Source organism: Schistocerca piceifrons, chromosome 1, assembly GCF_021461385.2.
Source record: "Schistocerca piceifrons isolate TAMUIC-IGC-003096 chromosome 1, iqSchPice1.1, whole genome shotgun sequence".
NCBI lineage: Eukaryota > Metazoa > Arthropoda > Insecta > Orthoptera > Acrididae > Schistocerca > Schistocerca piceifrons.
In genome coordinates, this window is record NC_060138.1 from 251887372 (window position 1) to 251908464 (window position 21093).

Genomic DNA, 21093 nt, shown 5'->3' on the forward strand with positions numbered 1-21093 from the left:
ACAACTCAGTGGGATGATACTTTTTTTTTGTATTTATGCGGAATCAATAGGTTTAGGACGCATACACACAAACATGCATTGGTAGATACGCCTGAACATGTGTTATTTGAAGGCGACAAGTACACCGCGTTTAGACATGGAGAGCACATAAGGTCAGTTGCTGTGTATGTTAAGTTTCATAATGAGCACAAGTGATACCAGATTGATACTCTGACGTCCAAATTACGTATCAAAAACGAGACGCCTACAGCAGAAAGTGAAGTCTTTAGCGGTCAAAACATTACTTTAGGAATGGCATATTAGCTGGTGTAACGACCGCTGAAGAAGGAGAGCATCACTAGAAATTATGACAACATCAAGAAGTAGTCTATCAAACTATATCAGCAGCTGAGAATCAACGCAAAAGCAAAGACAAATTATTACTATCATGGGTCCAGTGAGAAACTTTCGCGCTTTTATGTTTTGAAATAATGAGAATTTTTGGAATAAGTGTTCGTTGAGATATGGGTAGTTGTGGGAATGAAGAAAAAGCACCTTTAAAAATAAACCGAACGACGCTAAATAATAATCATAAATTTATGATACATCCTTGTGCATACATTTCCATCCACATAATATTGAACAAAATTCATTGCATTAAGCATGTTAGGCCGTTGTAGCAATAGGTAAATCAAAATTCAAGGTGAGAATGAGAAATGTATTTGTTGTTTCGGAAAGTACGTCAGCTTAGAAAATTCAGATTGTCCGACGGTCAGAGACAATGAATTACTGCAGTGGTTACGGTTATTATCTATGAAAATTCTGTATACAATGTATTCAGTTAATAATTACTTTAAAACAAATAAAAAGATATTTGTAATAAGATATTACAAAGCGAGTCTTTTGTTCTTCAATAATAAGTAAGCTTCGGAAAATTTAAGTACGAGGCTTTTGCCCATAGTCTCTTTCAAGCTAAAATTTTTCACAAATAGTGTTTTGGCGCAAAGTCGGTAAGCAATTCCATAAGCCGGTTAAAAAACCTTTCGAACGTTACCTCATTCGTCCTTGTACGATTAGTTGTGTTGAGAAAGGGGTAGCCGGCTGGAGTGGCCGAGCGGTTCTAGGCGCTACAGTCTGGAACCGCGCGACCGCTACGGTCGCAGGTTCAAATCCTGCCTCGGGCATGGATGTGTGTGATGTCCTTAGGTTAGTTAGGTTTAAGTAGTTCTAAGTTCTAGGGGACTGATGACCTCAGAAGTTAAGTCCCATAGTGCTCAGAGCCATTTGAACCATTTTTGAGAAAGGGGTACGTTGACTTATCAAATAATATACACTGAAGCGGCAGAGAAACTGGCATAGGCATGCGTATTCAAAACAGAGATGTGTAAAGTGGCAGAATACGACGCTGCGGCCGGCAACGCCTGTTTAAGACAAGTATCTGGCACTATTGGTAGATCGGTTACTGCTGCTACGGTGGCAGATTATCGAGATTTAAGTGAGTCTGAACGTGGTGGTATAGTCGCCGCACGAACGATGGAGCACAACATCTTCGACATAGCGATGAATTGGGAATTTTCCCGTACAACCATTTCACGAGCGTACCGTAAATATCAGGAATCCGGTAAAACATCAGATCTCCGACATCGCTGCAGCCTGAAAAAGATACTGCAAGAACGGGACCAACGAAGACTGAAGAGAATCGTTCGACGTGACAGAAGTGCAATCCTTCCGCAAATTGCTGCAGATTTCAGTGCTGGGCCATCAACAACTGTCAGCGTGCAAACCATTCAACAAAACATCATCGATATGGGATTTCGGAGCCAAAGGCCTACTCGTGTACCCTTGATGACTGCACGACACAAAGCTTTACGCCTCGGCTGTGGCCGTCGACACCGACATTCGTTTGTTGATGACTGGAAACATGTTGCCTGGTTGGACGAGTCTCGTTTCAAATTATAGTGAGCGGATGCACGTGTACGGGTATTGGAGACAACCACATGAATTCATGGACCCTGCATGTTGGCAGCGGACTGTTCAAGCTGATGGAGGCTCTGTAATGGTGTGGGGCGTGTGCTGCTGGAGTGATACGGGACACCTCATACGTCTAGATACGACTCAGGAAAGTGATACGTACCTAAGCATCCTCTCTGATCACCTGCTTCCACTCCACTCCACCCCATTGTGCATTCCGACGGACTTGGGCAATTCCAGCAGGATATTGCGACACCCCGCACGTCCAGAATTGATACACAGTGGAGGAACACTCTTCTGAGTTTAAACGCTTCCGCTGACCACCATACTCTAGGCGCTGCAGTCTGGAACCGCGAGACCGCTACGGTCGCAGGTTCGAATCCTGCCTCGGGCATGGATGTGTGTGATGTCCTTAGGTTAGTTAGGTTTAACTAGTTCTAAGTTCTAGGGGACTAATGACCTCAGAAGATGAGTCCCATAGTGCTCAGAGCCATTTCACCACCAAACTCCCCATACAGGAACATTATTGAGCGTAATCTGTGATGCCTTGCAACGTGCTGCTTAGGAGAGAACTCCACCCCTTCCTACTCTTACGGATTTATGAACAGCCCTGCACGATTCATGGTGTCAATTCCCTCCAGCACTACTTCAGACATTAGTCGGGTCCATGTCGCTGGCCGGAGTGGCCGTGCGGTTCTAGGCGCTACAGTCTGGAACCGCGAGACCGCTGCGGTTGCAGGTTCGAATTCTGCCTCGGGCATGGATGTGTGTGGTGTCTTTAGGTTAGTAGTACTCAGAGCCATTTGAACCTACCTTTTTTTTTTTTTTTTTTTTTGTCCATGTCACGTCGTGTTGCGGCACTTCTGCGTGCTCGCGGGGGCCCTACACGACATTAGGCAGATGTACCGGTTTCTTTGGCTCTTCAGTGTGTATGATGATAGGAAATGATTTTCATGAGTTTCTTAGAGGGGTCGAAGTCGAACACCCGGTGTCGTGTTCAGGAGAAATATTTCCTGATGTCCGGTGAGGCTTCCGTGCCACACCAAAACTCTCAACCTTATGAGGCAATGTGAGCGTATGGGCTAGTGATGTCGCACTAGGAAAATTATCCTGAAATTAAATATTGTTTAATATCTTCAAAGTATCGCAGGGTGTCCAAACTGTATGCAAACTGTAACAACAACAATACTTTTACTTCATGTAGATGGGGCTCCCAAATTCGTTTTCCGAATTTCGCTTTCCCAGTGCCGCTTCTGACTGGCCATGCAGATACGTCAATATCGATTTTGGAAATGTTCTAACTACCGAATTTCCTCTTTCACGCCCATTTTCGCTCATATGCAAACGTCCAACAATTTTTGAAACGCACTTGTCAACTTATATGGACGATTTGACTTTTGAAGCAGCGAAGGAGAAGAGTACTATTAGACTGGTGAAGCAGTAATTCAGCTTTAACTAAACTGAAACAGCTATCGCGTTGAAAAAATCGGAAACCGGAACAGCTGATCACCAGAGGCCATTCGATAAAGCAACTGACGACTGGAGTGGCATTTGTTAAAAGTCGATTAAGGGTTTTAACGTGTGAACACGACAGCGGGAAATGATCCACGACATCCGGTTTTCGTCTCCCGGAAATAAACACAGCTAACGGTTTCATGAATTCATTGTTTCAATTATTATTACGATTCTAATTTTTTATTATAAAAACAGCATTAGGTAACGTGACTGTAGGTTCAGAGTGTAACAACAATAAATTAAGTATTGCCATTCTCTCCAACAATGTGACAAGATGTCACGGTGACACACACAAAAAATTTTTATGTTGCTACATGTTGTGCAATAGCATTCATTAGTTGTCAACTCGATGCGCAGAACAGTTATATTTATAATCCAAATAACGTAATCGCGCTGTGTGTCGGCCATTCAATCTGATAAACCAGATGCGCAATCATAAAAATCTTAGTTTTGGACGGTTTATCATGGGAGGAAATACATCCAAAGTAGGTGATCATATGTTTTGAGTTTGGTCCTGCATTTTCTACAGCTAAGGAGAAATGAGTATCTGAACACGAACGTGGCCGCATTTCTCGCGAATGTGATCCACGTGAAGTGCGTTCCAAAACTGCAATCGTACGTGAAAATATGAAGACAAGACACAAGATGGAAGTGGACGATCACCAGTTGAAGGTGTATGAAATAACTGACGTCATAGAAATGCCAAATGGAAGAGTACCATACATTTCATATGGAAAATTATTATAAAGGTTTGTGAAAAGTGGGTACCACATTTGTTAAATTCTAACCAAAGACTAAAACAAAAACGAATTATTGAGGAACATTTGAACAATTTTAAAAGGACGCCAGATGATTTTGAGTGCGACTTTTTGCTACGTATGCGACTAGGATATAACACTTCATGCCATAAGGGCAACATCGATCACAAGCATAGATTGGAAGTCGTAGGCACTGCATCATAAAAGGTGCAGTTGATATCATATGTTCGAAATGTAGCGTTCTATGGGTTGCAAAAGGAATTCTTCCTGGGATAATACACAAGCAGCTGAATGCTCAGTATGTTTCTCAGACAAACTATTGTAGATTTAAAAACTCGATAGGAAGCCTGTGTTCTCAAAGCCTCGCCTTAGAGTGGGCCAAAAGGGCCACAGGTGTTCTTCGAGAATGAGAAAATTGAGGGATGTAAAGTATGAATTATTGCCCAATTCACCAGATTTTGCATCTTCTAACTTCCACTTGTGATACATTTAAAGAGATATGTAACTGGAATTCGTTCCGAGTGCAATGAAGAAACCATGGCGGTCATAGACGGATTTTTGCAGAATTTCTTGAGTCGTAATTCAGTGATAAAATTATTCACTTCGAAGACGTTGGAAGAAGTGCTGTGGCGTAGAAGCGGCTACGTTGAAAAACAATGCATTTTTATTTACACTGTGAGGCGCAAAATTGTGCACGTTGCCCTTGTAGACGTCATCTACATATTGTTTAAATACGAGTATTTGTTACAGAAAGAAACTTTCGATCTGTAGCGGAGTTTGTCGCTGAGATGGAACTTTTCCAAGAAAGACAAAGGTCCAGAGCTGTAGTCGCGGTCCAGCAAACATTTTAAATCTGCCAGGAAGTTACATGAGTACGCTTTGTCCGAAAAATCCAAGAGGTACTCTTCGGTAGCATTCCTCTGGCGGCAGTCAGGGGCTTACTCTATTATCCGAAACATTTTTAACTGTCAACAACCGAAAAATATATTATTTTTTAGCCGTTTATATCGCATACCGTCGGAAGAAATAGTTACGCGCCACAAAACCACGGGGAAAAATTGTACTTCCACTCACTTTTAAACACTCAACATGAGCAACTCAATTATCCGTGCCTACTTAGCAGCGTGTAAGACAACCTTTGACGTTAATTACGGAGGCGTGGACTGCACGAGAAACTAGAAAGGCTGGGTGCCACCCTGATCCATTTGTGCGCTTGAAAGTAGACTGAAGTTCGAGATTGGCAAGTAGCGTTTAATAAAGTGTGTATGTATTATCATCAAGCAGCCTAGCGAAAATTATATCTTCCTTTGCTTTTATCGAGGCTGCGGTGCCCACACAGAAGCAGCTGCGACACACATTTCTCTGGCTGATGATTTTCCATCCTGTTTACCTGGACACTGCTGACAGGTTATTAAATTTCCAAGAAGTTTTATACGACACACTTCATTCCGATTCTAGGATTTTCTCCCTTCTGCAAATGCCTTAAGAAGTTATCAACGTGACTTTATGCGCCTATGAGTCATTCAATCACGAGATGATGAAAATAATGAATGTTTGCCGAAATATCGGATACAGTTTTCAGGTCCAGCTGTGCAAAAAGCAAGAGTCAAGAAGCCTTGGGCACTGCTTACAAGTAGACGAATTAATCTCGTGATTAAATCCCTCTCACAGAAGGATGCGTCTCTTTGATATTTTTCCGCAGCCAATTACAAACGAGAGAAGGATAAAGTATTCAGCACCAGGCTTTGTGGAAATGGTCGCTGGAGTTCGCCCAAATTTACGAGTAATTAAGCTAGCTACCTTTCAATTATAGACTTGTGGATCGTAAACATTGCAAACACTATTGACTAAAAGCGCTGATGCTAAAAATTTATGTGACTGCATCGATCAACATCGCTTTCACTCAAACTCTCATTCCAACAGTAGAAAGCTAAGAAAGCAACAAATTTTTTAAGACTGTTCCAGAAAAATTCGTATAGTCCAATGGATCTTATCTGTAAGTCTTATTTCTATTCTACAGAAGGCATGCATGTACTAAACCAGTAACTGCATTTACTTTACATAATACATGAATAACATTGTCAGAGTTTCAAACAAATAGGACGCTCCCTTTGTATTTGCGACGATTCTCGCGTCTGCAGAAACAGCATGATATTTTCCTTGTATGGATCTCATGAAATCCTTTCTCAGGTTTATGCTGAAGCAACACAGAGTGGCAGTGCACTGCAACCATGTTTACCTGACTGGGTGGGACCGTACGTCACCCAGATAATCAAAAATCAGATAAAAACTCCAGATAAAACGAAAATTCAGAAAATATTGGAATGGCATTTGTTATATGCCACCTTATATGTATTTTCACTAAACCGTACGAATTGTATGTTTTTTCCAAAAAATTTGAGCAGATATTGAAAAGAAATACAATGCGTTTTAAGCGGTGTGACTGGAAAGTTTTAAGAATGGATCCGCTACTGCTTATTGATTTGACTGGCAGGCACGCCCTCTGACAGGAAACTGTGTTTCCTTTATTCAGTTTGTTGTGGCAACTGGTTGAGTGCGGGTCTGTTAGGGCTTGTTGCCGGATTCTGTCTGCGTGAAAATGGACGTAAAAACGGAGCAACGAGTTTGTGTGAAATTTTGTTTTAAAACCGGGAAATCAGCTTCTGAGACTTACGAACTATTAAAAACAGCTTTTGGAGATAATTTTATGAGCCAGTCAAATGTTTTTGTCTGGTTCAACATATTTAAAAATGGCCGCGAATCATTTGAAGATGAGCCACGGTCCAGCCGTCCTTCTACCTCAAAAACGAATGAAAATGTTGTGAAAGTTCACGATTTAGTACGCTCTGATCGTAGACTTACAACCAGGGAGACAGCTGATGAACTTAATTTAAGTTTCTATGCAGTTCAGTCAATTTTAACTGAAGATTTGAACATGCGTCGAGTGTCTGCAAAATTTGTTCCAAAAATATTGTCAAGTGACCAGAGACAATACCGACTTGAAGTGTGCCATGAACTGATTAATCGGACTAAAAATGACCCATAGCTGAAGGTAATTACAGGTGATGAATCGTTGGTATATGGATATTATCCTGAAACCAAAGTGCAGTCTTCGCTGTGGAAGACTCCAGGTTCACCACGACCGAAAACAGCACGGCAAAGTCGGTGGAAGGTGAAGATAATGTTGATGACTTTTTCGATTCTACCGGTATTATGCATCATGAATTTACCCCTGGAGGCAGACAATTAACCAGGAATACTACAAATGTGTCCTTGAGTGTTTGCGCGAAAAGGTGCGGAAGGAAAGGCCTGCAATGTGGAAAGACAGGAGTTGGGTGCTACACCATGGCAATGCTCCGGCACATCGTGCCTTCTCCATCGTTGAACTTTTGACCAAATTCAAAATTCCTGTGCTTCCACAACCGCCATATTCCCCTATTAGAATATCCATTTTAACGTTGGCCAGTTTCACTTTACAGGTTTCTTATATTTCCTTGAAATGGCTTCGCTTCTTCGCCATTTTTTTTTTTCAATATTCCTCTTGCTTTCATATCATTGTTCCCATGTAAGAGAAATGGTAATTTTGCCTCCATGCCATGTCTCGCAGAGATGAACTTGGAGAATTTACCACATAGATAATTATTAAAGACACCACAAATTTCCTTCTTTAACATTCCAGAACTACCATTGCCTAATTGCACTTGTCAGTCCACTTGATCAATGATTTTAACCACCATGATGTCGTCACAAAAATTTTTCTTGCTAAGGAGTGTGCAATTTTCAGTGTAATTTATGTTACCAATATCAGTAGCAAGATTTTTCTGGTCTTCCAATAATATCAAATCAAACAGTTCGTTGGGTGGTCTTATATTTTTTCCTAACAGCTGAGAGATGTTTAGCTCTTTGGAGCAACGTATGTTGATACTTTCCGCTGTCACAAAAGACTAATCAGATGTGGTTATCAAGTCTTGTTATATAGTGTAGCGATCCAAGACGTTGTAACTTCCGGTCATGTGATCATTTCGTCATTTACGGTTATACTTCCTAAATATCGAAGGTTGCTGGATACCCCAAAATGTTATGTAGTGTATACAAGTCACGTATGTTAACATAACACTAAGTACAGTATCTCTTTGTGCCTATAGCAGAAATTCTGCAATTTTCTTCTGTTTATTAGCGATTAGCCCTCGTTAAAGTCTGTTATGTCCTACATTACAGCTCATTAGCAACTGCATAATGGTGTTTGACGCACTGATAGCTACAGGTCCAAGTCTGTACCTAACACATCGTCAGATATTACATTACAGAGATCACTGTACCCAACCTGTTCTATCTGATACTGAACAAGGGGAAATCAAAAATGATTGTCCCATATTCACTCTTATCTTCTGGTCTCTACACTCACAGTCTTCTTCAATTATATGTTCATGAAATACACATATTATGGTTTCTTGAGAACTGCGTTATATTTCCTCCATGGAATCCTCTTTATGCTCACCTTTTGCACTGAGGTGACGAAAGCCATGGCATAGCTATATACACACACACAGATGGAGGTAGCATCGCATACGTGTGGTATAAATGGCACTGCATTGGCGGAGCAGTCATTTGTTCTCAAAAGATTCGAGTGAAAAGGTTTCCGACGCCATTATGGCCGCACAACGGGCATTAACTTTGAACGCTGACGTAGTTAGCACACTGGACTCGCATTTGGGAGGACGACGGTTCAAACCCGTCTCCGACCATCCAGATTTCGATTTTCAGTGATTTCCCTAAATCACTACAGGCAAATGCCGGGATGGTACCTTTGAAAGGGCATGGCCGGTTTCCTTCCCCAACTTTGATATCATCCAAGCTTGTGGTCCGTGTCTGATGACCTCAATGTCGATGGAAGGTTAAACACAACCTTCCTTCAGGCGGCCGTGTGGCCGAGCGGTTATAGGCGCTTCAGTCTGGAACCACGCGGACGCTACGGTCGCAGGTTCGAATCCTCCCTCGGGCATGGTTGTGTGTGATGTCCTTAGGTTAGTTAGGTTTAAGTGGTTCTAAGTTCTAGGGGACTGATGACCTCAGATGTTAAGTCCCATAGAGCTCAGAGCCATTTGAACCATTTGAACAACCTTCCTTCCTTCCGTCCTACGCATGCGGGACGGTAGTTGGAGCTAGACACATGGGACATAGCACTTCGGACATCGTTAGGGAAAACAGTATTCCGAGACCCACAGTGTCAAGAGTGTGCAGAAAATACCAATTTTTAGGCATTACCTCTCACCACGGAGAAAGCAGTGACCGACGCTCATCACTTAACGACCAAGAGCAGCGGCGGTGGCGTATAGTTGTCAGTGCTGCATGAAATAACCGCAGAAATCAATGTGGGGGGGTACGACGAATGTATCTGTTAGGACAGTGCGGCAAAATGTGATGTTAATGGCCATTGTCACCAGACGACGAACGGAAGTGCCATTTGCTAACAGCACAGCATCGCCTACAGCGCCTGCCATTGGCTTGTGGCCTTATCTGTTGGACCCTAGACGACTGGAAACCGTGGCCTGGTCATATGAGTCGCGATTGCAGTTGGAATGAGCTGACAAGGTTCGAATGTGGAGGAGACCCGAAGAAGCGATGTACCCATTCTAGGACTAAAAGTTACACATCGAACTTTGAAGTCTCACCATCAGTTGACACCTCATTTGCTGTACGCAATCAGATGTTTCTCTACTGTGGTATATTTCTTACATTTAGACAAATGGTTTCACAAAGCCTTTGACTGTTTTTATTGTAATATTTTATTATCATTTTTGGTTCATAAAGAATGAACTTCAGTATACTTAAATGTCGACTACACTGAAGAAACTGGTACACCTGCATAATATCATGTAGGGCCCCCGCAAGCATGCAAAAGTGCCGCAACAGGACGTGGCATGGACTGAACTAGTGTTTGAAGTAATGCTGGAGAGAACTGACACCATGAATCTTGCAGGGCTGTTCACAAGTCCGTAACAGTACGAGGGGGAGGAGATCTTCGTAGAACAGCGCTTTGCAAGGCATCCCAGGTATGTTCAACAATCCAGAGTGAGATTTTCACACTGCAGCGGAGTGTGCACTGATATGAAACTTCCTGGCAGATTAAAACTGTGTGCCGGACCGAGACTCGAACTCGGGACCTTTGCCTTTCGCCGGGAAGTGCTCTTTTGTGAGGACGGGACGTGAGTCGTGCTTGGGTAGCTCAGATGGCAGAGCACTTGCCCGCGAAAGGCAAAGGTCCCGAGTTCGAGTCTCGGTCCGGCACACAGTTTTAATCTTCCAGGAAATTTCATGTTCAATAATGTTCATGTCTGGGGAGTTTGGTGGCGGCGGAAGCATTTAAACTCAGAAGAGTATTCCTTGAGCCACTCTGTAGCAGTTCTGGATGTTTGGGGTGTCGTATTGTCCCGCTGGAATTGCTCACATCCGTCGGAATACACAATGGACATGAATGGATGCAGGTGATCAGACAGGACGCTTACGTACGTCTCAGCTGTCAGAGTCGTATCTAGACGTGTCAGGGGTCCCATATCACTCCAACTGCACATGCCCCACACCATTACAGAGCCTCCACCAGCTTGAACAGTCCCCTGCTGATATGCATACGCGCACCCGTCCATCCGCTCGATACAATTTGAAACGAGACTCGTCCGATCAGGCAACATATTTCAAGCCATCAACAGGCCAATGTCGATGTTGACAGGACCAAGCGAGGCGTAAAGCTTTGTGTCGTGCAGTCATCAAGGGTACACGAGTGGGCCTTTGGCTATGAAAGCACATATCGATGATGTTTCGTTGAACAGTTCGCACGCTGACACCTACTGACGGCCCAGCATTGAAATCTGCAGCAATTTGCGAAAGGGCTTCTGTCACACTGAACGGTTCTCTTCAGTCGTCGTTGGTCCATTCTCGCAGGATCTTTTTTCGGCGGAAGCGATGTCGGAGATTTCATGTTTTATCGGACTCCAGATATTCACGGTACACTCGTGAAATGGTCATATAGGAAATTCCCCTATTCATCACTACGTCGGAGATGCCGTGTCTCATCGCTCGTGCGCCCACTGTAATACTCGTACCACGTTCGAACTCACTCAATCTTGATGACCTACCACTGTAGCAACAGTAACCGATCTAACAACTGCGCCAGACATTTGTTGTCTTATATAGGCGTTGACGACCGCAGCGCCATATTCTACCTGTTTACATACCTCTACATTTGAATACGCACGCCTGTACCAATTTCTTTGGCGCTTCAGTGTAGTATTAAGAGTATACGATCCATGTGTAACAGGCGTCCTTATGGATGGCCATGCTCGCGCGCCTCAAGTGATGCTTGAGACAGTCTGTAGTCGAGTTGACATAGGCAGATCCCTGACAGCCAGCAGCGCTGTTTCCATCTTTCAACTGTGAAGCGCTAACGACTGCATGAGAAACAAAAAACATCTGCAGAGCTGCGACAACACTGAGGCTTTATCTTGGAAACGTTTAAAAAATGGTTAAAATGGCTCTGAGCACTATGTGGCTTAACATCTGAGGTCATCAGTCCCCTAGACCTTAGAACTACTTAAACCTAACTAACCTAAGGACATCACACACATCCATGCCCGAGGCAGGATTCGAATTTGCGACTGTAGCGGCCGCACGGTACCAGACTGTAGCGCCTAGAACCGCTCGGCCACTCTGGCCTGCCTGGAAACGTTTACAAAGCCACTTTCCAAACATATTCTGTTCTCGACATGTCCTGAATTTTGTGCTTGTTTCGAAGGAAGCCATTTTGATCGGTAAATATCACACCAATGAAACTTTTTATTTGTGAAACAGCTAGACCTTGAAGAGACGAACTTTTTTGCACTTCGTTTACAAAGCTGTTCGTGAAATATTTGAACTTTCCCTCAAATTACTAAGTTCATTTTTGCACTGATTGACTGTTCTGTCAGTCCTTGGTAGAATATTTTACACATTATGAATGAAAACACACTAAACACTGGTGTAATATTCTACAATATTTATTAGTTATTTCACAAACCGGTTTTCGGTCGTTACGCTTTCATCAGGTACAAATATAAATATTTACCTTTGTACCTAATGAAGGTGTAACAGCCGAAAATGAATTGTGAAGTAGATAACAAACGCCTTTCACCAGCGTGTGTGTGTTTTTCCATTCATAAAATAGGATAAGTCTGAGAGCACTGGTTGAAACGGACCATTGATATATTTCGCAAGTGCTCAACTGGGGAGCAGCTCCAACTACTAGCAAGCAAGCTCTTTCGTGAACAAAGATGGTGCAAAAATGCTGCTATCATTTTCGTGTTAGTAGTTTTGTCGTGTAGCTACATAATTTTAGTATTAAAACTTAGTTTGCACATTATTGACAGATATCTAGGCATGAAACTAACCTATAATGGCCACCGAGTTCGCTACCAACAGACAGAACTCAGGGTGCTCCATCTCTCCCAGACAATCGTTGGATATGGACCAGTATTATTTGGGACAGATGGACCACTTGTTTTAATGAGAGAGAAATTGAGCATATTTAAATTTAGTTCCAAGGCATGTGCAATAATTCCGCTGAAGATGACCGTAGTCTCAGACTATGCTTATTTGTCGGAATGTACATCTGTGCCAACAAATGGACGAGCAGAATCTCACACACAAGCCAACCAACCATTCAAATCTCATCAAAAGATCTAATACTCCCAAGCACATCAAAAGAGCGAAGTTAAATCAGCACAAGTGAAATTCCTTCAATAACACAACCTCGGACTCTACTCCTACTAAACTTAAAACATTCAAGATTAAGACCTAAAAACCAACTACACTTAAGCCAACACAGACAAAACTTTTGGAAGAAATATAACCTGTTCCTTTTCAGCATCTGTATCCATAGGACTAAATTCTGCTCAAAATGTTGAAACTGTAAAGAAAAAGAAGGACAAGAAAAGAAAGGCACAAAAATATCACCGACGCAAAATACTAGTGAAAAGAAAAACAGATTGAAAAAGTTAAAAAAGAAAAATACTGCTAACAGTTCACTATGGTCATCAGATGCATGCATTATAGAAATTTTACATGGCTTTGATCAATGGGACAAAGATGAATTTGTTGGGTATGCGGAAATCTATTAAGAAACTAGCAAAAATAACGATTGGTTTCAGTGTGTTTCCTGTTCATGATTATCACATGAATGTTGTTCAACAGTTGGAAATAATTGTATCGCTGTGGTAAGAAAGGTCAGTACTTGAACAAAACAAACAGCTCCTTAGAAAAGCCAATGTTCATCAACATTTACAATAAGCTGATAAAATTTGTTTTGGACTAAAATATTTATTAGCATAATTCTATATTCATTACAACATATTTCAAATAATATGAAATTTTAATTCCCTTTGTGACGAAGCAAGCTGGGATCTTTTTACTTCCTCTCTTGTTTTGCCATCTGCTTGCTTAAATTCATTGTATTTTCATTTTTGCCTAATTACCTTTAACATGCATGAGTGCAATCTAAATTCCCATAAAAGAGAAAGATTGGCACTCAGTCTTGAAGAATATAGCACCAGGTCTAATTTTGTGATAGTTTTATGTATGTAATTAATTTCCTAATTTATTTTGACCATTCCTAGTTAATACCTTTGTTATAGGATGAAATCAGTAATTGTTTCGTCACTTGGATTCTATAGTTGACTTAAAAACAAATATAAATTGAGTTCTAACTATAAACATTTGGAAGAAGATCTACTAGGATTCTCAAAGTATTTATTTGGCTCCATTCGAAAACATATTAGCAAAGCCAGCCCTTAATTAACTCCAAAATATTTACCAGGTTTGACAAAAGTATTGTTTATGTAACTATATCTGTTAATTTAATTATTTAAACAAATAATTCGACCTAACCTTTGTAGTAGAAGTAACTATAAAAAAGGACGAATTTCTCAATGTTGTTGTTGTGGTCCTCAGTGCTGATACTTGTTTGATGCAGCTCTCCATGTTACTCTATCCTGTGCAAGCTTCTTCTTCTCCCAGTACTTACTGCAACCTACATCCTTCTGAATCTGCTTAGTGTATTCATCTCTTGGTCTTCCTTTACGATTTTTACCCCCCACGCTGCCCTCCAATACTAAATTGGTGATCCCTTGATGCCTCAGAACATGTCCTACCAACCGATCCCTTTTTCTAGTCACGTTGTGCCACAAACTCCTCTTCTCCCCAATTCTATTCAATACCTCCTCATAGTTACGTGATCTACCCATCTAATCTTCAGCATTCTTCTGTAGCACCACATTTTGAAAGCTTCTATTCTCTTCTTGTCCAAGCTATTCATTGTCCATGTTTCACTTCCATACATGGCTACACTCCATACAAATACTTTCAGAAACGACCTCCTGACACTTAAATCTATACTCGATGCTAACAAATTTCTCTTCTTCAGAAACGCTTTCTTTGCCATTGCCAGTCTACATTTTATATCCTCTCTACTTCGACCATCATCAGTTATTTTGCTCCCCAAATAGCAAAACTCCTTTACTACTTCAAGTGTCTCATTTCCTAATCTAATTCCCTCAGCATCACCCGACTTAATTTGACTACATTCCATTATCCTCGTTTTGCTTTTGTTGATGTTCATCTCATATCCTCCTTTCAAGACACTGTCCATTCCGTTCAACTGCTCTTCCACGTCCTTTGCTATCTCTAACAGAATTACAATGTCATCGGCGAACCTCAACGTTTTTATTTCTTCTCCATGGACTTTAATACCTACTCCGAATTTTTCTTTTGTTTCCTTTACTGCTTGTTCAATACACAGATTGAATAACATTGGGGACAGGCTACAGCCCTGTCTCACTCCCTTCCCAACCGCTGCTTCCCTTTCATGCCCCTCGACTCCTATAACTGCCTCTGGTTTCTGTACAAATTGATAATAGCCTGCCTTTCTCTCCCTGTATTTTACCCCTGCCACCTTTAGAATTTGAAAGAGAGTATTCCAGTCAACATTGTCAAAAGCTTTCTCTAAGTCTACAAATGCTAGAAACGTAGGTTTGCCTTTCCTTAATCTATTTTCTAAGATAAGTCGTAGGGTCAGTATTTCCTCACGTGTTCCAACATTTCTGCGGAATCCAAACTGATATTCTCCGAGGTCGGCTTCTGCTAGTTTTTCCATTCGTCTGTAAAGAATTCGAGTTAGTATTTTGCAGCTGTGACTTATTAAACTGATAGTTCGGTAATTTTCACATCTGTCAACACCTGCTTTTTTGGGATTGGAATTATTATATTCTTCTTGAAGTCTGAGGGTATTTCGCCTGTCTCATACATCTTGCTCACCAAATGGTAGAGTTTTGTCAGGACTGGCTCTCCCAAGGCCGTCAGTAGTTCCAATGGAATGTTGTGTACTCCCGGGGCCTTGTTTCGACTCAGGTCTTTCAGTGCTCTGTCAAACTCTTCATGCAGTATCATATCTCCCATTTCATCTTCATTTACATCCTCTTCCATTTCCATAATATTGTCCTCGAGTACATCGCCCTTGTACAGACCCTCCATACACTCCTTCCACCTTTCTGCTTTCCCTTCTTTGCTTAGAACTGGGTTTCCATCTGAGCTCTTGATATTCATACAAGTGGCTCTCTTTTCTCCAAAGGTCTCTTTAATTTTCCTTTAGGCAGTATCTATCTTACCCCGAGTGAGATAAGCCTCTACATCCTTACATTTGTCCTCTAGCCATCCCTGCTTAGCCATTTTGATCCTCCTGTCGATATATTCAGTAAATTGAATTAATTATGTTTTAATTGTAATTTCTGTAATTTAAATATCGAACAATGTATAGTTTCAACGCCCATTATTGTGAGGATATATAAAGGACCGATTTTTGGTCCCCAGACCGTCAATCCAAGGCCAATTTTCAGAGGGGAGTTATGTACTGTTTCAAGTAACAACAATGGATCAACTTAACAGTGGAATTAGTGTAACACAAATAGGCTGTGTGTTAGATCAAGTAATAACGATGTCCGTTCAAATTGTTTGAGAAATAGTGTCTCATGTACCTTATTATTCTGCAATAACTGTGAACTGTGTGGTTAGACATTTACTGCTCATAGATATTCAACAGTAAAGTATTGTAGCAGTTTGCTGATGTTAGCCTGCAACCTATTAACGAGGTTTATCAACATTTACCAACAGTGAACTGGCCGTATAATTGTGTAATAGCGTGTGTGTGTGTGTGTGTGTGTGTGTGTGTGTGTGTGTGTGTGTGTGTAGGGGGGGGGGGGGGGGGGGGGGGGAGGGGGGGTTGTGAAAATGAAAGTAACGAACTGTAAAATGCAACTGTGCAACTGTTGGCTACGTCATGTACAGTAGTCAGTGTTGTTGATCTTCCACCCCCCCCCCCCCCCCCCATTTTTCTGCCAGTATAACAATTCAGTAGGTCGGCACCGAGGACTACCAACGAAGAAATAAAGCAGGCGAATGTCACAACTCATTTCTTCATGTATAGCCACTTTTATATAGTCCATCTTACACATACACCTATTGGCGAGACAGACCACTCGTGTATATTTTCATTTTATCAGATCTCTTCCATTTTAAGTGGCTGTGCCTCAGAAGTATATTGTACTTAAGTTTATATCACACTCTAACATGCTGCCAAAATTAAAAAGAAATTGAAAAACACACAAATTTTATGCTTTACGAAAGAAGTAGTCGAACTCACCAGGACTTACGCTACGTTTTTCTTCATTACCGCGATTTCTCTCAAGAATTTTTTTTTCCAAAACTACACTTCATGCTGGTCTGTTTGATACCCCATTCACCATTTCCCATTCTTCATTCTGTTACGAAAATTCAGATAAGAATGTGTAGTATAGACTTAATTTCCCCTGAAATGACTAATTGTTTACCTGATGTAAACATTACGATATGTATTCTTCCGCGTTTGTTTGAGTCTCATTGGATTTCGTTTCACGTCGAGTGGAAGCCAAGCTGTGACCAGTACAGTCAAGTACAATCATAAGGATACGTTTTATGCTGTGTTACACGCACGTAGACTGAGCGATAGTAACAAATTTACCGGCGCATTAAAGTTTGGACAGCACTGGCCAGCCAGCGGCCCAATTAACCTGCAATGATGTGAGCAGTTGCAGTTCAGACGTAAAAAGAGATTAGCAAAGAAACAATATAGCTTCTAACGTCATTTAATTTTTAAAGACAATGAAATAATATTGGGAGAAACTCCAGCACTATGGCGCACTTCTTAAGTGACCGGACGATAAGCATAAAATGCATTCTTTCTCACCCTCGTTGATAACGAGCCTACCATCAACAGAATACACGAAGCCTACCAGGCGCCGCATTTTCTCTTCTTCTTTTATGACGAGCCGTTCTATATCTCGCCAGCGTTCGGCGTCGACTTGTGAAAAAGTTGGCGTGCGTTAGTTCCAGTACATCTGGCAGCTTAACAATCTTGTTACTTCTCGGGCCAAAACCCGCAACTTGGCTCCGGATCAGTTATTTTGGGTTCATATTGTAATGGTACAGTAATAAATGTAAAACAGCAGCATTTGTATGATGTGCTCGACGCTGTGAAAAATAGTTGTTTTCATGTTTCTACGATACTTCTCTACCTCTGTGATATAAAACTATGGACATAGTCCGACTAAAGAGGATTTGGTTTTTCATTTTTTCCTTAAAAAATTAAATGGTTATGTTACCTTAATTAAGCAACTTTTGAGGACAGTCTTTCATAAAACATAGATAATTAAGAATTTGTATTTGAAATGAAAACAGGAATTTTGCATCCAATGTGTAATTATAAACAGAACGACGTGCGCTATTCTTAAAAATTATGATGAGTTTTGTAATTACGAGATGTAGGTATTTAAAATTGACCGACAAAAAAATGATAGTGGGAGGATTTTTTATTTGATTATCATTCTTTTTTTATAAAAATATTCCAGTAATATTGGATACTGCATTTATTTACACATAGTCAAATTTCACTTACATGGTTCCATTTATCCTAATCTATACCTTAAACATTTTTACATAATAACTGGAGTTGTAGAAAGATTTCATTAAATTCATATCAAGACAGAAGATGAATAACTTTCTTAACATTCTGTTTCAGATTTCTTGTAGAAACATAAGTCGCATTCAGTAATGCAGATTAGTTTATTTGCAAAGGCACATTTTATTCTTTTAACTGATTCAACTTTGGGTTCAATAAATTAAGCTTTTGTCACCTCCACCAAATGAAATGCGTTTAGGAAGCTCATGTCCACAATTACTACATTTGATTTCAGGCAACAGGCAGTTTAAATAGGCACAGTCTCATAAAGTTCCTGTTTTGTATAAGACAACTACTAGAACAATGGCACCGTAATCAATATGTTTCAGCCTTCACTAAATAAATATATTATCTGACAATTTCTTCTGTGATACATAATAAACCATTTTCAGTGTATTCTTGTCTAAAAGAAACTAACAAGTTGTGTTGCATACATGCACTTATCTTGCAAATCTTTAAGAATATTTCAATAATTATCCAAATAATTGATTGTTTTATGTCTATATGCTTCCTTCTCATTCTTTAAATTTTTTATACATACATATAAAAAAATCACTGTTGAGTTGCAATAATAACTCTGAAAAAAATGGCAGTGTACTGCCTCTAAAAAGAAGTCTTCCTTCAACAGTCATGCTTCAGCTTTGCAGGTAAGCTATGTCAGATGATATTTGTAGCTGTAAACACTCCAACAGTTAAAGGTTTGTATTCGATGTTGTAGATTTGACACTTGCCTACAGGGTGGATTTATCCTTTCGATTTCAGTCGTGTAGTTCTTCCATGTGCGCACAAGTCTTCCTGCTTCACTTTGCACCAATTTAATGCTTTATAGCTTGTTCGGCAACTCTGTAACAATTTCCATGATAGAAACCATCTTTTTGTGCATTTCCGAGAGTAAAACATAAGAAATGTGTTCTGTTTGTATTTCCTGCAGTGCAATTTTTTTTCAATGGCTGATGCTATTTCATCCATCCTCTCAGAAATAAATTCTAAGTCCATCAGGTCTCTCTCTTCTGTTGCTGTGATGTTCCCTGCTCCGAAGAGTACCCCATCCCTCCTTCATCTGTATTACTAAAATTGCTGGGAAAACTTCAAAGCCGATTATCTCCGTAAATTTATGAAAAACATTAAAAACTGCCTATTTCAGGCACTTTTTAACCGTATTCCACACGCGTTTCACTACGGAGCAGGAAGCAGTCTCAGCCATCTTCATATTGCGCATTAACAGCGTTACAATCAGAGCACAATAGTACAGAGACTGTGACTGTACATCATTTTTTAAATAAAAACAACGTAGCTGAAGCGTGATTAAGAAAAACGTTGATGGCTGTTAATGCATATGAATATCTTAAAGTTTCATTTAACGTTGTGTTGTTGTTGTGGTCTTCAGTCCTGAGACTGGTTTGATGCAGCTCTCCATGCTACTCTATCCTGTGCAAGCTTTTTCATCTCCCAGTACCTTCTGCAACCTACATCCTTCTGAATCTGCTTAGTGTATTCATCTCTTGGTCTCCCTCTACGATTTTTACCATCATTTAACGTAACGTAGTAATAATATATCTAATACACAAGCAGGACCTACTTCCACGAGCGTAGCAACAGCACTTGTGCTACGGTTTCTGACCAATCATTAAGTTTCCGTTCGTTTACATCAGATTTATTCTTACGGTGAACGATCATGCCTCTTTTACGGTGATAGTCACTGTTGTTTTTAATAATAAACTCTTATAGTTTATTGTTTTATTATTATTTAATCAAAATGGCAACAATAGTGATTTATTTCTGCAATTAGGCATTAATATAAAAAGGGCAGAAAACGGCAACATAAAACTACGCCGTTTCAATCATAAAGACAAAAATCGTACAGAGACATGTCCAAACTGAATACAGATTTTTTTTGTATCCCGTCTGGAAGGCGGCGCGTGGGTCTGCTCCTGTAAAATGAATGGGTAGGCCGAATGTAGGAAGTGAGTAGGAGCAGGTGAGGTAAGATTCTCGATACAGCTTTTTACGTGAAATTACATTTAATAGAGAATATTAGTCAGTGACATAAGTAACTTTGCAATGATGAGCAAAGCCTTAGACCCGTCGTAAGTAGTACATAGTCTCAATAGCAAGCGAACACCCTCTGAGGTTGAAGCGATGTTTCCAGGCCGTCTGCTCTTAATCATTAAGACTTAATGAAATGGGCCGAATCTGCAGCGGCGCTCGTAGAGCTGCACAGCGCCTGGTAGAGGGCGCTGTCGTCGATGTCGTAGTCGTAGTGCCAACTTAAGAACTGGCACGTACGCCGTGGCTTCGTAGCTATCGATACCACAGATTTAATACATTTAAAAAGGCGTTCTGCCCGAGTTCCGGCCTCTGATCATCGCTGTCGTCATTGTCTGCAGACGAGCGAACGGGAATCGCTTCGTCTTGGAAATCACACCGCAGCCAGTGTCGTCATTTCACAGTCAGTCATTTACGTCATTAACTTTTATATCTAAGCATTTAGGAATGTTTGCAAAAGCTTCAACTCCACGGGCACACACTGCCTCCAGTTTCTTTATTCAGTGTAGAAACTACGTTAGTAGACTCTCAAATAACTGGTCGTTGATGACTCTTCCAATCTGACACTTCTGAAGTTACATCATCAAATTTAGCAGCAATGTATTTCAACAAATCTTCGTCAAATACCCTATCCAGCGCACCATATTTTGAATGGGCACTGCCACCTTGGTTCTCTTTCACGTCATTTTACATTCGCACTAAATGGGGCAAGACTACTTAAAAACTCAATATTAATTCGTTTACTGACAC

At 40.8% G+C, this 21093-nt stretch overlaps 1 protein-coding gene across 1 annotated transcript in view; it reads left to right on the top strand.

Moving 5' to 3' along the window:
- Window positions 1-21093, top strand: part of LOC124792676 (potassium channel subfamily T member 2) — a 691963-nt gene that overhangs the window by 438788 nt on the left and 232082 nt on the right. The gene's annotated exons all lie outside the window — the stretch shown is intronic.